Here is a 17683-nt window from a genome sequence, read left to right as displayed (position 1 = left end):
CTCTGAGGGGAAAACTTCTGCTTCATTGCACAAAGATTTCTGGAAGATCTATTTTCCCCAAAAGCATAAACGTACACGGTTATTAAAGACCTACTTATTGATCCGCCATGTGACTGTGGTCTTCCACGAAAAGGCCATATTCACTGTAAAAGGGCACATTCAGAAGCACAGTTCATGCTCCAGTTGATAGATATTTGCTTTCACATTCAGTTTGACTTCGTTGTAATCAGTTCTTGATTTTACCACTTTTGCACAACTTCATTAAGCTGAGAAAAATAAATCAGTTACATCTGGATACACATAACTACTAATCTTGTTATATGATACATTTCAAGTCGGATTACAAATAGCAGAATACTGGAATTAATGAAAATATTGAATCATATACTTTGTTCTGGAGGGTTTTTGGATAGAGTCAGGGATTACAACCAACATGCATCAACTTAAGCAACACAGCACAGAAATCCCCCAAAGCTACTATTGTGCAACATGGACAATTTGCTTATCTGTCCTCACATGTCAGTTCAGGCAAAATGTGTGTTCACCTGGTACTGTGGCGGGCTCAGATTGGTGTGGAAGGATTGGCATAGAAACCATTTGCCTTGGAAACGAACCGCTAAGCTTTACGGCTCCAAAACCCTCTTTCCTTGAGACTGCAGGTTGTTGTCAGTTGTCTGTTCTGGGGCCTCAAAGACAAATTGTCCTCTGTTATTTAGTGCATTTCACAATTTATTGCCCAACATACAAACTGAAACTTCTTATTCCAATATGAATGATCTATTGTTGCTGCAATAGTGACACACAGTCCATGTCAGAGCTTCACTCTGCAGTGTTTGCCCCTGAGACTGCCAAAAAATAACTTGATTATCTGTTGGAAATCCAGGACAGAAGTGTATTCTTGTCCTCTACTGCAGGGAATCTGTGTAAGCTACTGCAGCACAGAGTAGGGACTCTCCAGGGGTTTTATAAATATAAAAAAGATCACAAAAGGTTCCTCTGCACAACTTTTGTGCTTAGAGCCTAAGAGAAACTGCAGTTTCAGTTCTTGAAACATTACATTGCTCAAAATTTCAGATACACTCGTCATACATAACAAAACTAACTTGCAAAATAAGACACGAGACACATTTTTAAATCCAGTGGAATTGAAGGGAGGCCGTGGAGAAATATGAGGCAGAGATACAGCCTTTTCCATCAAAAAATCTGACTCTGAGTCATAAGTCAAACTGGTCAAATCTGAACAGATACATTATATGCAATTTCAGTATGACTTGCTATTGATATCATTTCATATCGGGATGTGATGTGACCAAATGTCCAGAAGTCAACAAAAGACGCCCTAATTCCTCCAGAACCTGCCTGAGAATCTCCATGTTGTTAAGTTGTTTTGAGTATTAAAGTAATCCAGTGATAATTGTCTGTGTATCCATGGGCGCATTGCAGAGAGGAACTTCTAATTGCTAATTTGGCATACTTTAATGGTGCTTATTGCAAAAATGTACACATTGGCCAAAAAAGGGCTTAAGGATGTCCACAGCTTAAGTAATCGAGCAGACTTGCATGCAGGCTTAATTACTGGTGTCGTGTTTAAATATCTAAACTGACTGACCAGCATATGTAATTTGATTTAATAAACGCTGCTGCAAGTTTCTTTAACAGTACATGCTGCTCTGCTCTTGAGCAATGCGGCTCAGCCAACGTGGTCAGTGGTCAGTAGTATTGGTGTAGCTGAGGCTGCGCGTCTAAGTTATAGAGAGACTTTCTGAGCCCTAACCTGTGATTTGAATCTAAACCAGGTACCATGAAAACTGTTCAAAGGGTTTTTGTTTGTAGAGCCCAACAGTGCAGTCAACTTGTCCATGTGGTTTTCTCCGTCTCTCAGTCAGACATTGATGTAAGTAAGAGCTCTGAGAAAATGTCAAGTTATTCACACCAAAGCTAATTCAGCACACAGCTCTCCTGTAAAAGTATATTGTGTTGTGTAGCCATGGAGCAGCCCGGACCGCTCTGCTGCTCAGCCAATGCCTGACTATAAAGCCACCGTGTGGCGGTGAGGACATACGGTAGCAGTTAGCATCTGTAACACCCAGATATGGATTGTTTTTGTTTGCATGGTTAAAGCAACAGGGTCTTGTTAAACTGTGTCCATGGCTGTGTCATTACCAGCTGTAATTACAGGGTGATTAGCAGCCAGCAGTGTGTGTGTGTTTGTGTGTGTGCATCAGAATTTATTTTAACATTTTGGTTGGGTTTGTTTGCGTAATCCATTTAAATTGTCCTAAATTGCTCAAACATCAATGTCAGAATCACTTTACTGGACAAGCCAAATTAACTTAAATGTAAGAATAATAAAGGACCTGTGTGACTGTTGAGTATTGCAGTATGCTATATGAGAAAAACTGAGCTCTCACACAGTGATGCCTCCAAATTATATATTATATGTGGCTTCTAGGAAGCTTTATTCTCACAAATGCTCTGCGAAAGGACTCTTGTCTATGTACATTCAAGGCTGTTATGCCGAATTCACACTGTACTTATGTACTGTATTCAAACTTAAGCCCAGATTATCTGCTTGTCAACAGTTTTGGAGTTTCCTGACAAAAGCCCCAGATCAGAGGCAAATCAGCACTGGCTTTGCACTCATAAATCAGTGTTCGATCGCGATGTTTGAACCAAAGATGGGAGCCGAGGCTCGCTGATGCATCGCAGACGCTCCCCCGATATTTAGCAGGCTAAATATCTAGACCTATCAAGGGCTTTGTCTGCAAGCTACAGCCAATGAGCGTGCAAAATAGGCATTGAATACAGAGATAAACAGCGCTGCTGCACTTTTCAAAGTGTATATGTGTGTGTTTGAGAGGAAAAGAGAGACAGGGACAGAGAGAGGGAAAGAGTAGGTGGAAGGTGGACTATTGCTTTGATATTTTGTAGTAAGTCCCCCCTACTACCCTGGGATGTGTTTCAACCCATGTCATTACATACTTATTAGTGATTCCTCCTGTTGAATGAAGTTGTAGTGTGTGACCCCCTGTCCACTGTCAGTCATAGTGTGAAACCACAAAAGTTTTCAATTACAAGAAAGCAAGTTTTGTAGTGTGAACACTACAGCGTCCTGACAACTTTCAGTCATGTTCTTTGAACTAGCTTAGCATAAAACCACAAATTTCGGCTTTTACACTTACGTATTTGTGTTAAACAAATGATTTTTATATATTAATAATAATTAGTGCGAGAGAGAGTGGCTGCTTCCCTCTCAATGCTAAACTAAGATATAAACTAAGCTACGTTAATTGTTTCTTGGCTGTAGCTTTATATTCAGAGTACAGATATGAGGCTGGTGTCGATCCTCTAATCCAATCTCAGAAAGAAAAACAAGAAGCATATTTCCCAAAATAGCAAACTAATACGTATGTACTTTCATTGGAATTTTATAGGGCTGTTGTGCGCATATTGGGGTACTATTTTTTTTTTTAAATGAAATTCTTTAAATCAAATTAGGAATAAGAAGTACTTATAGTGTACACAAAGATTTTTGCCTGGTGTAACACAATCAGCATCTAATATAATTTTCTATAAAATTATGAGCATAATTAAACAGCATGATATACATTCATATTGGAAAAATTCTGATAATACTGTGATATTCATTTTAACCCTAGAATGTCATATATATAAGTAGTACATTGAACTTAATTTTGCCAGCCACAAAATGACCTTTGATGGAAGTAAATCAGGTTTTGAGTAACTAAATGTAAATCTCTTTTCTCACTCACTGAATTATTTCAGCTTTTTACAGGAATTCCACGCTTCATACAACTTTAACAAACGGTTAAAAGCAAACCATTCTGTAACCAGTGTATTTCAAACAGCTTATTAAGAGTGTCGCACCACTTGCTGCTACACGGTATTGGCTGAGGCTGATGTCTGTGTTGTCAGGGTGGCACACACAAAGGCTGAGGACATGCATTAACTCAGGCATGCATGCACACAAATTCTCCATGTTTGAAAGGTCATTGGCTTCCTTCATGCTACACGCACAGTAGCATTCAGTTGTGGAGATAAAAGTGGGCGATTCCCTCTTTTCACGGCTTTGATTCAGAGGAATGGGCCTATGGGTTGTGAAGCTACAAAGCACCTTTTTGTCTCCTGAAAGTTTGTGTGAGTCGCAGTGCTTCAGCTTTCATGTCGCAGTTTCAATGAAGAATCATGCAGCTAACTGCCAAGTGCGGACTTTGTGATGGTTCTCCTTATCTTCAAAAATGTAACATCTGCTTTGAACTTCTAAGCTGTTCTGCGCTCTTTTACAGATTTAGTTCAAGGTGTATCCGGCCATTTTGGACTTAAACTTGACAGGAAATTTATTTTGACGTTCTGTCGTGTTCAATTTGGTCCCTCTGGCTCCTTCAAACTGTAACACCTGCAGGACAACCAGGACTACAGAAAATGTCTGACCTCTTTCCCTTTTTTGTTTTTTCCTGTTTGACAAAATTTTGCATTTTATAAATAATAATGAATCGAGTGGCATGAAACAAGAAAACCCATTAAACAAGAAAGTATAGAATCCTGTATTAACAAAGAGATAAGTGATATTATAGTAAACTTTTATCCCCTGTTTCTGTTGACTCAAGGTGTGTATCACATTCTGTTGTCGACAGCGAGTGAAAAAGGTGCATGTGTGTGTATGAGGTTATCTGATAAGCTGTGACTGCTATGGGAGTGACGGCAGTCCACAGGTATTGTTGGCTCTGTTTAGAATGGGTCTGGGGCCTCCACATGCGATATTCAATATAGATAAAGATGTTACAGCACACCTGAATGAACACCAGCTGGGAACCCCTGTGCTTTGTGTCAGGCTTTGTCAATAAACCTTAACACAGAAATCACTTAGATATTTATATGATCACAATCTCCACCTGCCTTTCTTTCAAGTTTGCAGAGGCACTGAAATTGTTCACTGGAATCTAACTTTTGCTAAAACACTCATTTAGCTCTTCCACCGCATTTATGAGAGAAAACAAAATGACACAGTTCTGCCTTCACGATAATTTGAAGAAGTTTGTCATTGCCTTGTTCACAAAAAAAGACAAATAAGATGTTAGTGTGAGGCCTCAATACACAATCGCACCAAGTGACAAATGAAAATGGAATTGAAACGTATCACTATAATGCAGCGCTTGAGAAGGACAAGAAAGAGTGAAAAGAAATCAGTGGACTGTTATTATCAGCTGGTTCCATCATTGTACTAGTTTTAGTTATGGGTCCTGAACAACACGGTCTAATTCTTATTCATCAAATACGAACGCATATTCAGTGGCCCTATACATCAAAATATGATCCTCTAAATACTCTCCTACCTCAGTTTTGGACATTCAGGGATGATGTGTCAATGAAATAAATCAGAATTGAGCATTAAGCCCTGGAATGTAAACATAGCCATAGTTCATTTTTGGATGTTAAATCGGCATACGTGCACTAAATTTCCTACAGACAAACACTGTGTTTCCGAAGCGATCTGTCACTGAAGTTCCTCTCGTTCAACTTGACCTGTAATAGCACATTTGACCGAGGCGGTGACTGGGTGGTGACTTCCTATTGTCCCTTCCAGGCCTCTTTTCATCTCCATCAATGGAGGAAATGAAGGATTTACACTGACTTTAAAAAAATACACAAACACACACACACACACAAGCACTCTACTTCCTTGCTCGCTCTCTTCTGTCTCTACACTTATCACTGCACCTGAACCTTGAGGCGGCGGCAGACTTCTCTGGACACGCTTGAGTTCATCCTTGTAATGGTGTGTATGCTGCGTGTGCTTCTTCTCCTCTCTTAAGTACCACAGCTGCTCAGACAGTGACAGCATTGTTCCCAGTGAGCGCTCCAGGAAGTGAATGTGAACGCGTTAAACATTAGCTGCTCGCTAAATGCCTCTTTACCCCTCAAACATGGATTAGAGGCCACTTAGGATCACTCCCACATAAGCGTAAAACTAGACAGAGCTCGATAAACGGAGAAGTGAGGGCTTTACAGTTTCTCTCTGTGTGTTTGTGTGTGTACAGCAGGTGATGTAATACTGCCCTGTTTCTCAGCCCTGCAGGGTTAAAAAATGACCAGGAAAGAATGAATGAATGTTTGATAACATAAGTCTGAACCTCCAGGTGAAGATGAAATCCTCCATGGCAGATGTAAATGTCTTAATCTGCTCTGCAGGCTTGCTTGTCCCGTATCTGTCCTGCAGGACGACTCGCCGTGCAAACACAATGTTGTTGCGCATTAACTGACAGGCTCTTACCAAGAGTTATTTTGGAGGCCGTCATGTGGCTTTATACTGTCTTCTGGGAGTCAACTTGACCTCCCTGTCATGTCGGCAAATGGCGTTTGAAGTAAAAGTAGTCAAAACAGGCCTTGTGAAAAACTACTTCTCTTATGTCAGTGGGGTCGCCTCACACCCATTAACTGAATGAGTTTTATTTTCTTAAGCATTAACACATCTGTCAGTATCCCACCGTGGGGTCTCCAGCACCAGTTGGCTATTTTTTTCTGTTCTTGGGAAAAAGCGCGGAGGTGCAATAATAAGCTCAAGTGTTTGTACATTCCTGAGCAGTTAGCGTCAGTGAACGTGCCCCCTCGCTCCTCTCCTGTTACTGCTTGGTGTTTGGTGGGAAACGCTGACAGAACGCTGATAGCGGGGCTTTGGCAGTAAATGATACCAGCATACATCTAGCCCAGCAGACGCTCACGTCTTCCTCACTGTTGTGTTTTTGTTTTTGTCCGCAGCTTATCACAGAGGTCAAGGAGGTGATGACTTCAATAGAAATAAGGGATTACTTAAAAGCACTGTGGTGTGCGGCAGGCTCGTTACTCATCAGATTTGATAACAGTTACGTGGAGACGGCAGAGTATCAAGTTCTTTTTGATCCCCTGGGTTTAGTCTGACCTTGACTGTAATGTGTCACAGGAGTCAACCTAAAGCAATAACAGTAATTTGGGTTTCCACAGGGTCATGAGTACGAGACAAGCCTGCTCTTATCAGCCAGTGAGACATAGCTGCTTGGACACTGCCTGTCCTAATTTGATGTGTTCCCTTTGCGTTAGTGCTTTTTGACAGGCCCCCAGGAAGTGCATCGGGCTTCGAAACACATTTTTATAGTGGCCAAACAGTGCAATTAAACTGTCATGAGATGCAGTGCAGCACAAAAAGACATGTAAAGCAATGGATTCATTGTTTTGATCATCATAACTGCAAAATGACAAATTTCACCGTCAGTATTTAATCCATTCGGTCCAATAACTTTTTGGAAAATCTTGAAGAGCTGCATGATTGAATAATTTTATCCCCAATCAAGATAACAGAGTCGTGAACTGGAAGTAGCCAGCTCGACCGGCTGACGTCTCTCCCACTCCTGCTCTATGGACCGCACACTGCAGAAGCAGTGCTCGATTATTTGGGCGATTTTATAATGCTGCATTTTAACCATTTTGGCTTCCTGGGCACTTCCAAGGCTGTTTCCAGGTCTCTTTATATGTCCCTGCACTTTGCAATCATCGTATAGGCAAAGTTTAGTTGAGTTTGTAGAACAGTACTGTGTTTAATCTTTGACAGTTGTGTGGGAATATGGACAGAGAGAGAGAGTGTGTCTGTGTGGGTGTGTGTGTGTGGGTGTGTGTGTGTAGCTCTGTGTGTGTAGCTCTGTTTCCCTGAGTCAGGCCTGGCACTGACAGCAGAGGATTGTGTGTGTGTGTGTGTGTGGAGGGGAGTCGGGCATAAAGTGCTGAGTGATGCACCAACATCCAGAAGGAGGGGTGGAGGTGGAGGGAGATCAGTCTCCTTTCTATGCCAGTTTGTAGCTGGCATACTCACTACACTGCAGAGGAGAAATGTGCAGACACAGGGCAGGGCAACACAAAAAGAAGCAGTATTGTACCAGTTGCAGGGAATAATGCTAGTGTCAATATTTCACTGAGCATGCCAAGTGCAAAATTACATGCTGAAGGAGGAAATTACTGTTCGGTGGTAAAGTTATCATGGTTAAGTCTATGTTAAATTAAAAGACACCCGAGAAATTCTTAAAACCATAAACACTCTGGCAATAACTTTGGAAATAGATGTGTATCATGCAGAACATTCACAGCTTATATTAACACAGCTCCACAATAATGACTGTGTTGAAACAAAAAGAACAGTATTGTATATATATGTAAGTATTGCTTGTGGCTTTGCAAGCATGACAAATAATATAAAACTCAAAAATAGAAAAGTCCTTTGTAGCTTGTTACTTGTCACTGATGATATAATGTCCTTAAAGACATGGATATACACAGTGATGTATCGTACAGATGTCGATTCCAGTCAATCCGTAATGCTGCAGATTTTACTGATCAGCTTACTGTCACCTAAATTGTTAAAACTAATCAGTGAGATCTGCTCAGTCAGCATTTGGTAGGACTGAAAATCTGCAGACTCTCCAGTGTACATTTATAGTACAGAAAGAATGATATGCTGCAATGGACTTTCTGTCCTCCCCAAGCTGATATGGTAACAAATAAGGTTATTTTCTATAAGCATGGCCTATAATGTAATTTCATAGACAAGCAGCACAAGTAATGCCCAAGAGCAGAGGACACAGTATGTGGGAAAAGACAGTTAGTCATGAGGCGACTGCAGGATGATAGGTCTGTTTGTTGGTACAAACCGCCTGCAGCCGCCCCCCACCCCAAGCAAACGCATCACTTATTTCCTCCACATGCATGTGATGCTATTTAGAGGAATCCGCCTATTTTTAAGAGCCGGCAGCACGGGCCCATGTCTGTGGAATGCATAACGCTGTCTGTGTGTGTCTGTATTCCCAGACAGTACTGGAATTTCTTTACAATAAGTCTCCCTTGAAAACATCAATATTTGATACAAGTCTGAAACCTTGTGAAAAAATATACTGAGGGTATACAAATCCCTTTTTTAAATCAAAAGATAAATATAACAAGGATATAACATGACAACGGTGGCTTCTCTATTCTTTGTTAGTAGCAGAGAGTGTTAGAGCAGAATGACTGCAGAAAACATTAACAATGAGAGAGAGAGAGACCTGAGCTGGTACCAGTGTATCGATACTGTTGAAAATATTCAGAATTAATGTGCATCAATAAATAAATATTTTTGACAGCACTTTTGCAGCACTTACATTACCATTCAGCCTCACCAGTAGGCACATCTTCCTCCTCTGCTGTAAAGATAAGTTCAGAACACACACACACACACACACACACACACACACACACACTGTTCTGAACTTATCTTTCTCGTGCGTGTTCCTAGTAAAGTACCATTGATGGCACAGCCAGGTAAAGATAATAGACTATGCAGCAATGTGTCACAAAATAAAACATTTAATCTTTAGATAACGAACATTGTTATGAAAGACTTGTAAACCCACTGTACTACAGACTTACTGTGTATTACAACGTTTTATGTTGTCTTTTTACATTTTAGACTCAAGAAGAGTGCCATTTTGGAAAACTTCAAAACCTTTCATTTACAATAAAACTGCAAATAAAACAATATCACAGATTTTATTGAAATTATGAAAACTACAGAGTCCTTTTTTTCAGTATTATGGCTGACAGCTGTCCTTTTGATCTGTACATAGTTCACTTGGTTGCACAATGTCACAGCTTCACCTCAGTGGTGTTTACTGCCTCCTGTGTCAAGCTGTCATTAACAGAGTCCCTCTCATCACAATCTCATAGCTTAAAGTGACTGAGAGACACACTACATATACTGAAACACTGACAATCATCCTGTGTGTGGGTCAATATCTTTATTAACTTATTCTTTCAATCTCATTATTCACAAACCCATGACATGTATATTTGGCACCTTCATTTTTTACTTCTTGCCTGAACATGTGTTATGCACAAAACTCAGCTCTTTAGATTGTAGCATGAAAAACATTATACTTGGTGGAAATACAGATTCAGGTTTCACAAAATAATGCAGGATTTTGTGTAAAGTTTCATTTTGGCAGGTTTTCAAGCTGCAGTGCAGGTCGTCAGATCGGTTTTGGCTCGCCGTCTGTTGCCACAGCGTAGATACAGTTTTTCATCCAGGAGCCTAAACAAAAACCACTTATCATCTAAGCTATCAGGTGATGGCAGTCAACATGTACTACAGCTTTACTACCCAAAAGATCTCTGCCAAAAGCTTCTGGCATCAATACTCACATAAATTGGATTTACGTTTTCCGTGCTAGCGCTGGATAATGACATACTTTTACAAGACAGTTCAAAGTTAAGAGAGATAGTTGGTCATTTACATACCAGCACTGTTTCTTACACTAAGCCAGAAAGAGAGTGCCTGCAGCCTGCATATTGTAAAAAATTAGATGTAATTGAATTTTTTAAACTATCTGTTGTTGATTTTTCAACACTTCTATGCATTACACCTGTTGGTACAATCTTTATTTTCAGTATTAAATCTAAAAGATCCACCTGTAAATTTACATAGCAGTTGAGGTGAGGCATGATACTGTGAAAAACAAACAGCATCACGCATGGCTGACAGGTGGTTGACGTCTTGCTGGCTGCCCGGATTGTTTGTCTTTCCTCTGCATTTAGCCTATGACTTGTGTATTGTCTCCACCAGTGGAGTTCAGGTTGTTGACTTTATTTTGTGGTTGTACAACTTTGGTTAATTTGTTAATGATAAGAAAAAAAAAACTGCTTCAAATATTTAGAATCTATCTTTTTTTTCTATTCTGAGGCAAATTTCTTTTTATTTATTTTTTTTTACCCCCATCAAGCTGCATGCTTAAAGGCCAATGGATCATCCAAAAATCAACCTTAAAACACTGTCACATGCAACTTTATCATGACAGTAACATTGTAATGTATTAATTTTGTCATCCCAATTCATTATTTTAAGGGAAAGTAGTTTTTCAGGTTTTGTTTCACACATTTGAAGTTTTTAGTGATGTAATACATTACAATGGAACATGGTTCATTGCTTTAACCACTTTTTTTTAAATATATTTTAAATATGACTATGCAGTCATTTTCTGTATTATTCTATTAATCAATGACTTTACCAATTCACCCTAATCATAAGTTAAAGTCGTGGTTCCTTTTCTGCACATTATTAATCTGTCAGTTACAGATGACCAGCCAATGGCAAAGTAAAAGTGATTGTGATCTGACATTAATAATTTTCTTCACGTTTTGGTACCATGTCTCAGTGTAGTGTGATCAACAAGAATGAAGAAAACATGCTTTAAGTGGTTGCGGTTGGTTTTTGAAGCATCATTTTGGAATGTGCTGTGGAAAAGCAAGTTTGCTGGTCAGTAGTTGCAGCTTTGGTAGGACTCAATCAACAGTAACAAAAAACAGAAAAATGGATGGGAGGAAAAACGCCATGTTTATAATAGAGTTTTGCTTGCAAGTCACTGAATCACAAACAGCTGTGATGCGGCTGACCTTGACCTCTGACCTGGAATCATTGAACTGTGACATTTTCAGTGGAAAATTGTAGTTTTGACAATGTCCTCTGACTTTTTGTTAAGGCATTTGCTGTTAAAGTTCACCACAGAGCCAGAAAACGGTGATTGTGAGGGGCGGAAGTGGCTTTAAAGGCTATGCAGTTTTGGCTGCAGCAGGTTGTTGGGCTGTAGTTACACTGCTGCCAGCCGGACCCATAAACACTGACCTTTAGTACAGTCGCCTGAGGGGTGGCGGGATAGCAGAGGGCGTGAATGAGGGACATAAAGAGAGCGAGGATTGTGGAATGTGGGAGAAAGAGCTGAAAGTGAATGGATCAAAGAAAAAAAAGAAGCAAGAAAAAAAGATGACTAGACCAGGGAGAGAGAGAGAGAGAGAGAGAGAGAGAGAGAGAGAGAGAGAGAGAGAGAGAGAGAGCAGGGGGGAGGAGGAGGAGGAGGGGTGATTAGTGTGTGTGAGCCTGAGCTCTGATTGGTCCAGCAGCCCATATGTGTGTGTTTGCCTGAGTGTGTGTGTGCCTCTAGCCAGTGGGCGGGGGATTAAGCCTGCATCACGTGGTCCCTTTAGCTTCTTTTCCACACAAACACACACCCTCATTCGCGGAGGACACACACATACACATATATCCTCTCACATACACACTCACAGCTGTTGATAGATCTCTCTCTGATGAACGCCGGCGCAGCAGAGGAGCACAGCTCGCAGGAATCTGGGAGAATCTGCTGTCTGCTGGTAGCTCGAGCAGTGAGCATCTATATGGACAATCTGGATGGACAAGTGGACTGACTGGTTTTGTGATCGCAGCCTCTCTCTCACTTTCAGTCGTTCTGATCCCGCTCTTTCTCTCTCGTCTTTCCCTGGCTTCTCCCTGGGACTCAGTGTTGGAATTTGAGCACAGACGCCGAGATATAGAGAAAAATAGAGACATGTGTTTTGCTCCAGCCTCCTACTACTACTGCCTGTTCTCTCCCATTCACTGACCAAGGAGGAAATACAAGGTTGGTTGGGCTTGGCTTATTTGTCTATGGGCTGGTTTCTTGTGCCAGTACACCTGGTTGGATATTTGGTTGTGTATTCTTAAGACCCAATTTCATTCATTTTTTTAAAGAGGAATCCAGCTTGTTTTCTGTTTTTGTTTCCACAAGCTGCCAGAGCCATGACTCAAAATCCTAACCCTGAAACTGATTTGTAGTTTTAGGGGAATTCCATGTTAGTATGGCTGCTCGGGCACACACACACACACGCACACACATATGCAGGCACGCACCCCTGCACTATAAACACGCTTGGCAGTAACAGCGCAGTGAGTGTGAGCTCCAGAGATTAGCTGTGGCTATTATCTCTAATGTGTGTAGTATCAGAGGCTGTATATGAAGGAGGGACACACTTTAGGGTCATGAGAGTAACAAGGAGCAGACTTCAGCATGTTTTTTTTCATTAGTGATTATACATCAGTAATTTTAAGAGAATGCACAAAAAAATCAAAATAAGTTTTTGTGCATGTTGCAATCTGCACAAGAGGATTGCACAAGAAACCAACACCCCAAACTGCACCCAGCTGTTACTGTTCCAGACAAAAGACTGCTGGCACACCGGTCGGCTCATGAGAAGAGTTTCTCTCTGTCTCATAGTAAAGCTGTTTGAGGATCTATAAGCTGCTGAGCATTTGGCTCACACACACCGTCCTCCAGTTTCACTGCTGGATCTGTCATGCAGGCGTGTTTAGACACACCTACTCCCCTCTTTGTGCACAAGTTGCCTCTACATGATTTACTCACTTGTGTGCAGACTTGTGCGTGCATGTGCTCACCGTGCCATTTACACTGTGTGTGGATATAATTAACCAACATACGGATTCTTTCCTGGTATTGTTGCTGTTGGGGTCATAACACAACCCAAAAGGCTGTTTGTCTATTATTAGTGGTGGCAGCTCGTGTAGACTCAAGCAGTCATGCTTTGAAGCTTCCCTAAGGCAAGATATAGATAGGAGGTGTGTGTAAGTGGGTGGATGGGTGTGTGTGGTGGTGGGCGTCTTCTTCTTCAGTGTTTGTGTTGACTGCCTGTAATATCAATCATTATATTGTGACTTTGTTTTCAGTTTGTTGTGTCTTTTCCACTAGGCTTGTGTGTGCCAGGTGTCTTGTGTACAGTTTTAGGGAGAGAAAAGCTGAAGATAATCAATTCAGAGAGAATGATGGACAGAGGTGAGAGAGATGTAGCAAACCAGAGACACAGGACCAGACAGAGAGATGGAGCGGCAGATATATGGATTAGACATAGGTTTCCAGATTAGCTGGCTGTCATCAGATGAAGATGGAAAGTTGTGTGTTGTCTGAGCCGCAGGCTCTGCTTCAACTGTCAGGGGACCACCAAGGCATTATGGGTGAGCACTGTCTTAGAAAAGTACAGTAAGGTCCTAAAAAGATGGAGAAGGAACTAATGGTATCAAACAAAAATACGTTTAGGATTGGATTTGGATGCAATCATGCATTAAAATGATGACTTTTCTGATGTTTTGTAAAATGGATGCATTTTGCAGTCATTCAGAATTTGTAGGGTTTTCTGGATTGTTTATAGAGTTGCAACAATTAGTCGATAGCTTCTTTGCATACGGCATCATACATCAGCGCCTTGTTCAAATGGTGGGCAGGCAACTGGAGGCAAAGACTACCAACACATCACAAATGTGCTTTTTTTTGTAATTTGCATTTTTTACGGCTTTTCCAATGGATCAAATTGGATAAAACAATGGCCACTGTAAATCTCGAAAATAGCAGGATGTAAAAGGGAGAGGCAAAAAAGTAAAACTTACTGAAAACCAGCGGCAGATGTGGATCAAAAACATCTCTGGTCTGGAGGAGTGGAGTAAATTAATGTGAAACGTTAACATTAAAGCATTGTGTTTTACAGTTGGATGCGATTACAATATACTATTATATTGTAATCGCATCCATATATATTATAACATCCATATATATTATAACTTAATCTTTTTTGGCAAATGTTTTCATAATTGAATTATGGTTTTAGTTTGCAGGTTTAATCTTCTCAGATATGAGGATTTTGCTTTCCTTTGTCATGCATGGTGTTAAAGTAAATCTATTTTGACTGTCAGACGAAATAAGGCATTTAAAGCTGTCACCATCGTTACTTTGAGCTTCTTAATTGTAACTGTAATTGTTTTTCTTGTCTTATGTGATTGTCAGTGGGTTTGGGACCATTAGTCAGACAAAACAAGTCATCTGAAGATATCAACTCGGGCTTTAGAAATAGGGATTTTTTTTCTTCATGTTTATGAAATTTTGTAAACGAAATAATTGAGAATTAAAATCGATGAATTCAGGAAATAATCACTGCCTAATGAAAGTAACCTTACATTGCAGCCCTGGTACAATGTAGTTTCATTTAAACTGATATAATTTATTGTCCAGATCAGATTAAAACCCGCAGAGTGTTTGATAAATCTCTGCCTCTCGTGCAGTAACAGCCTGTTGTTAAGGTTAAGTCCAGGCTAGATTGAGGTTACAGGCCCACACCATTCATCTTGTAACTCCTAGTAACGAAAAACATGTTGAGCATGGCACAGCTTATAGCTGTGATTTGTTTTATGGCTCTCTTAAAGTAATTGTTTGTAGATGAGAAAGTTTTCATGGACAACTTGCCCACTGATGAGGACAGCTTATGTCTGCAGAGCTGCGAGAGGGAGGCAAGGGTCACTGGAGGTCACGGGGTGAGAGGTTGTGGTCACCTTGCCTCAGGCAGCGGTCACAGTCTAGCGCCCTTTAGTAAACACAGCCTGCCTCGTCTATCTGCTGCAGATTAATGGAGCCTAAATCAATAACAATACAGCACTGTGCTACAATGCCATATCTTTAAAGGGCAATTGTTTGTAAAAATTTCCAGTCGGTCACTGAACTCAATCTAAACTTCTGGCATTGTTGCAAAACTTCAATGTGTCTCATTCAAGAAGTGTGTAAATAAATCACGAGAGAGAATCTGCCATGAAGCATGAAAATTGAATTATAAACATCAATGCATTAATGCGAGGATCAGATTTCAGATTAATTGTACACACTCACACAACCACCTCTCCCCGCCTCACCCTCCCAAACCTCCCAACCGTCGATCTCTCTGGATGTGACCAGGCCCAGAGGGTTCGGGACGGGGACAATGATCTATTGAGAGAGGCAGAGGGAGGGCGGGTAGAAGCTCATGCTGGGGACTGCTGGAGTTGTGTGTCTTGTGACTGAGCAGGGATAGGATAGTGTGCTGGTTTATGTGTGAGTGTAAAGGGAGGGGAGAGACAGGGTGCAGAGGTCGGGGGGGGTAACTTTATTTTGGTGAGGCTACAGCTGTTGCGTTCAGCCCCTCAGAATTCCACACATTCAGCAAATTTCAGGCAGGAACTTTCACTGTCAATCAGAATACATCAGAGAAGACAAGGCGTGTTTTTACCTGACCCAATAATTTATTTACTTTTGGGCACCAGAGAATCTTTAAATTGGTGCAACAGAAGAATGAGTACAAGGAGTTGCATTGCACAATAGCCAAAAATCTCTCAGGTGTTTCTTCCTTTAATTACCCTTTATGCCTACTCCCATCCCCACCCATCATTTTGTGGTTTTATTCTGGCCTGTCCTGTGCACTCTGTAAGCAGAACAGTGCAGGCGAGCAGCAGGGAGAATTCAATATCAGGTTACATAACTCTTCCCCGCCCAGCTGCATTCAATTAAAGAGGATTTTTTTTGGGGGGGGGCTTCCATAGTATAAATCATAGCTTTATAAGTGGGATCAGGTAGAGAGCAAGAGGCTTCCTGTGCTCCTATGGATTCTCTGGTTTACAGAGACGGATATTTTGGCAAAATATTGTCATATTAAGCTGGGCATACACTTTACGATTTAAGCCTGTTCTAGAAATGTTTAATTCCAACTCCCACTGTACAAGTAAACTGTCCGCAATGTAAAACCAACATGTGCTCATACTGTACAGTACAATCGTCAAGCCATGACCTCAAGCCATGCTCACTCTGTATGTGTAAAACAGACAATTAAACTGTTCATCAGCTCTGGCGACTGTTGTAACGATTGACAATTGTCAGTAAAGATTTTTTTGAAAGCTTCAGGGCTGCAGGCAAGTAGAATTTTGTTTGCTAGAAGAGGTATGGTTCACAATAATGTAGAGTGGAGGCTCCAAAAAGAGCTTAAAAGTCTGTTTCAAGTCAGTCCAGGCTTTGATTCACTCTCTCTCTCTGGGTCTAACATACTGACCTTTTGACTGTTACTCTGCTTCACCTGTGCGAGAACATGACAATGGCAGAACAAAAAATCACCCAAGCATCCAATGGGCAGTCGGGAGCAGCTGATTGGGCTTTGATCGGTCCGATGAAGCTGAAATTTGGTTTGACTTTAAAATGAGTCATGCGGCTCAAAAATCATAAACTGCTTCAAATCATACCTTGTATAGGTAGCTATACGGATGCAAGCTTCCTTCTTTTTCCTACAACTTTCTAAAACTTTATTTTTTGTGGCTTGCCATTCTCAGAAACATGAAGATCATCTGCATAGAGCCATTGTGACAGAGATACCAGCTGAAGTTAACAATAAGGGAGACTAAGCTTGGGAAAACAAGTGACAAACTCATTGAGTCACCACTGAGGTGCTCTTGAACAAGGCATTGTACACTTGACTGCCCACTTTCCAACAGTAGAGAAAGCAGTAGTGGTTATATTGGGGTGAATCTAAGTCCTGACTGATGGATAGTTGCTATAACTGTGTTTAAGCCATTGGTAATGGAAAGGAAGTGTTGTTGCTGGCTCTCTTGCATATTTAAATTGGTAAGGTAGCAACACTGAAAATGTCAAGTCTTAGCACAGTTGTTTTCTTCTAACGGAACAAGTAAAGACGTGTTGTCATGAAACAGAGACCCACTAAAACACATTCATCCTCTTGGAAGGATTTTCTTAAACTCATTGTTTGTTTGGTCTGAGTATGACTCCTCTATACACTTAGCTGTGTGTCTCTCCTCTAATCTCAGCCATCTTTTTAAGTGGCTTTTGACCTGAGTGAGTAGCTTAGCGGCATGTGCAGACCAAATCACCTCTCCTTCTCTCCTGTTCCCCATCATACAGGGTTTAGAGAAAAGGCTAAAAGGGGAGAGAGAGTCGCTTCTGGTGGAGTAAACCCCTAAATTTTGGTC

The 17683-nt window shown here is 40.9% G+C and overlaps 1 protein-coding gene across 6 annotated transcripts in view; it reads left to right on the top strand.

Moving 5' to 3' along the window:
• Positions 1-17683, top strand: part of add3a (adducin 3 (gamma) a) — a 118142-nt gene that overhangs the window by 55387 nt on the left and 45072 nt on the right. The window contains exon 1 of one of the 6 annotated variants that reach the window (XM_042484711.2): positions 12073-12485. The exons of the other annotated variants lie outside the window; for them this stretch is intronic. The gene's annotated coding sequence lies outside the window, so the exon portion shown is untranslated. Of the gene's footprint in view, positions 1-12072; positions 12486-17683 lie in introns of those variants that run through there. 6 annotated transcript variants of the gene reach the window in all.

This window comes from Plectropomus leopardus, chromosome 3, assembly GCF_026936395.1.
Source record: "Plectropomus leopardus strain MGB_pleo_1.0 chromosome 3, ASM2693639v1, whole genome shotgun sequence".
Classification (NCBI taxonomy): domain Eukaryota; kingdom Metazoa; phylum Chordata; class Actinopteri; order Perciformes; family Serranidae; genus Plectropomus; species Plectropomus leopardus.
Note: the sequence above shows the minus strand (reverse complement) of the source record. Positions and strands in the feature narration are given on the sequence as shown.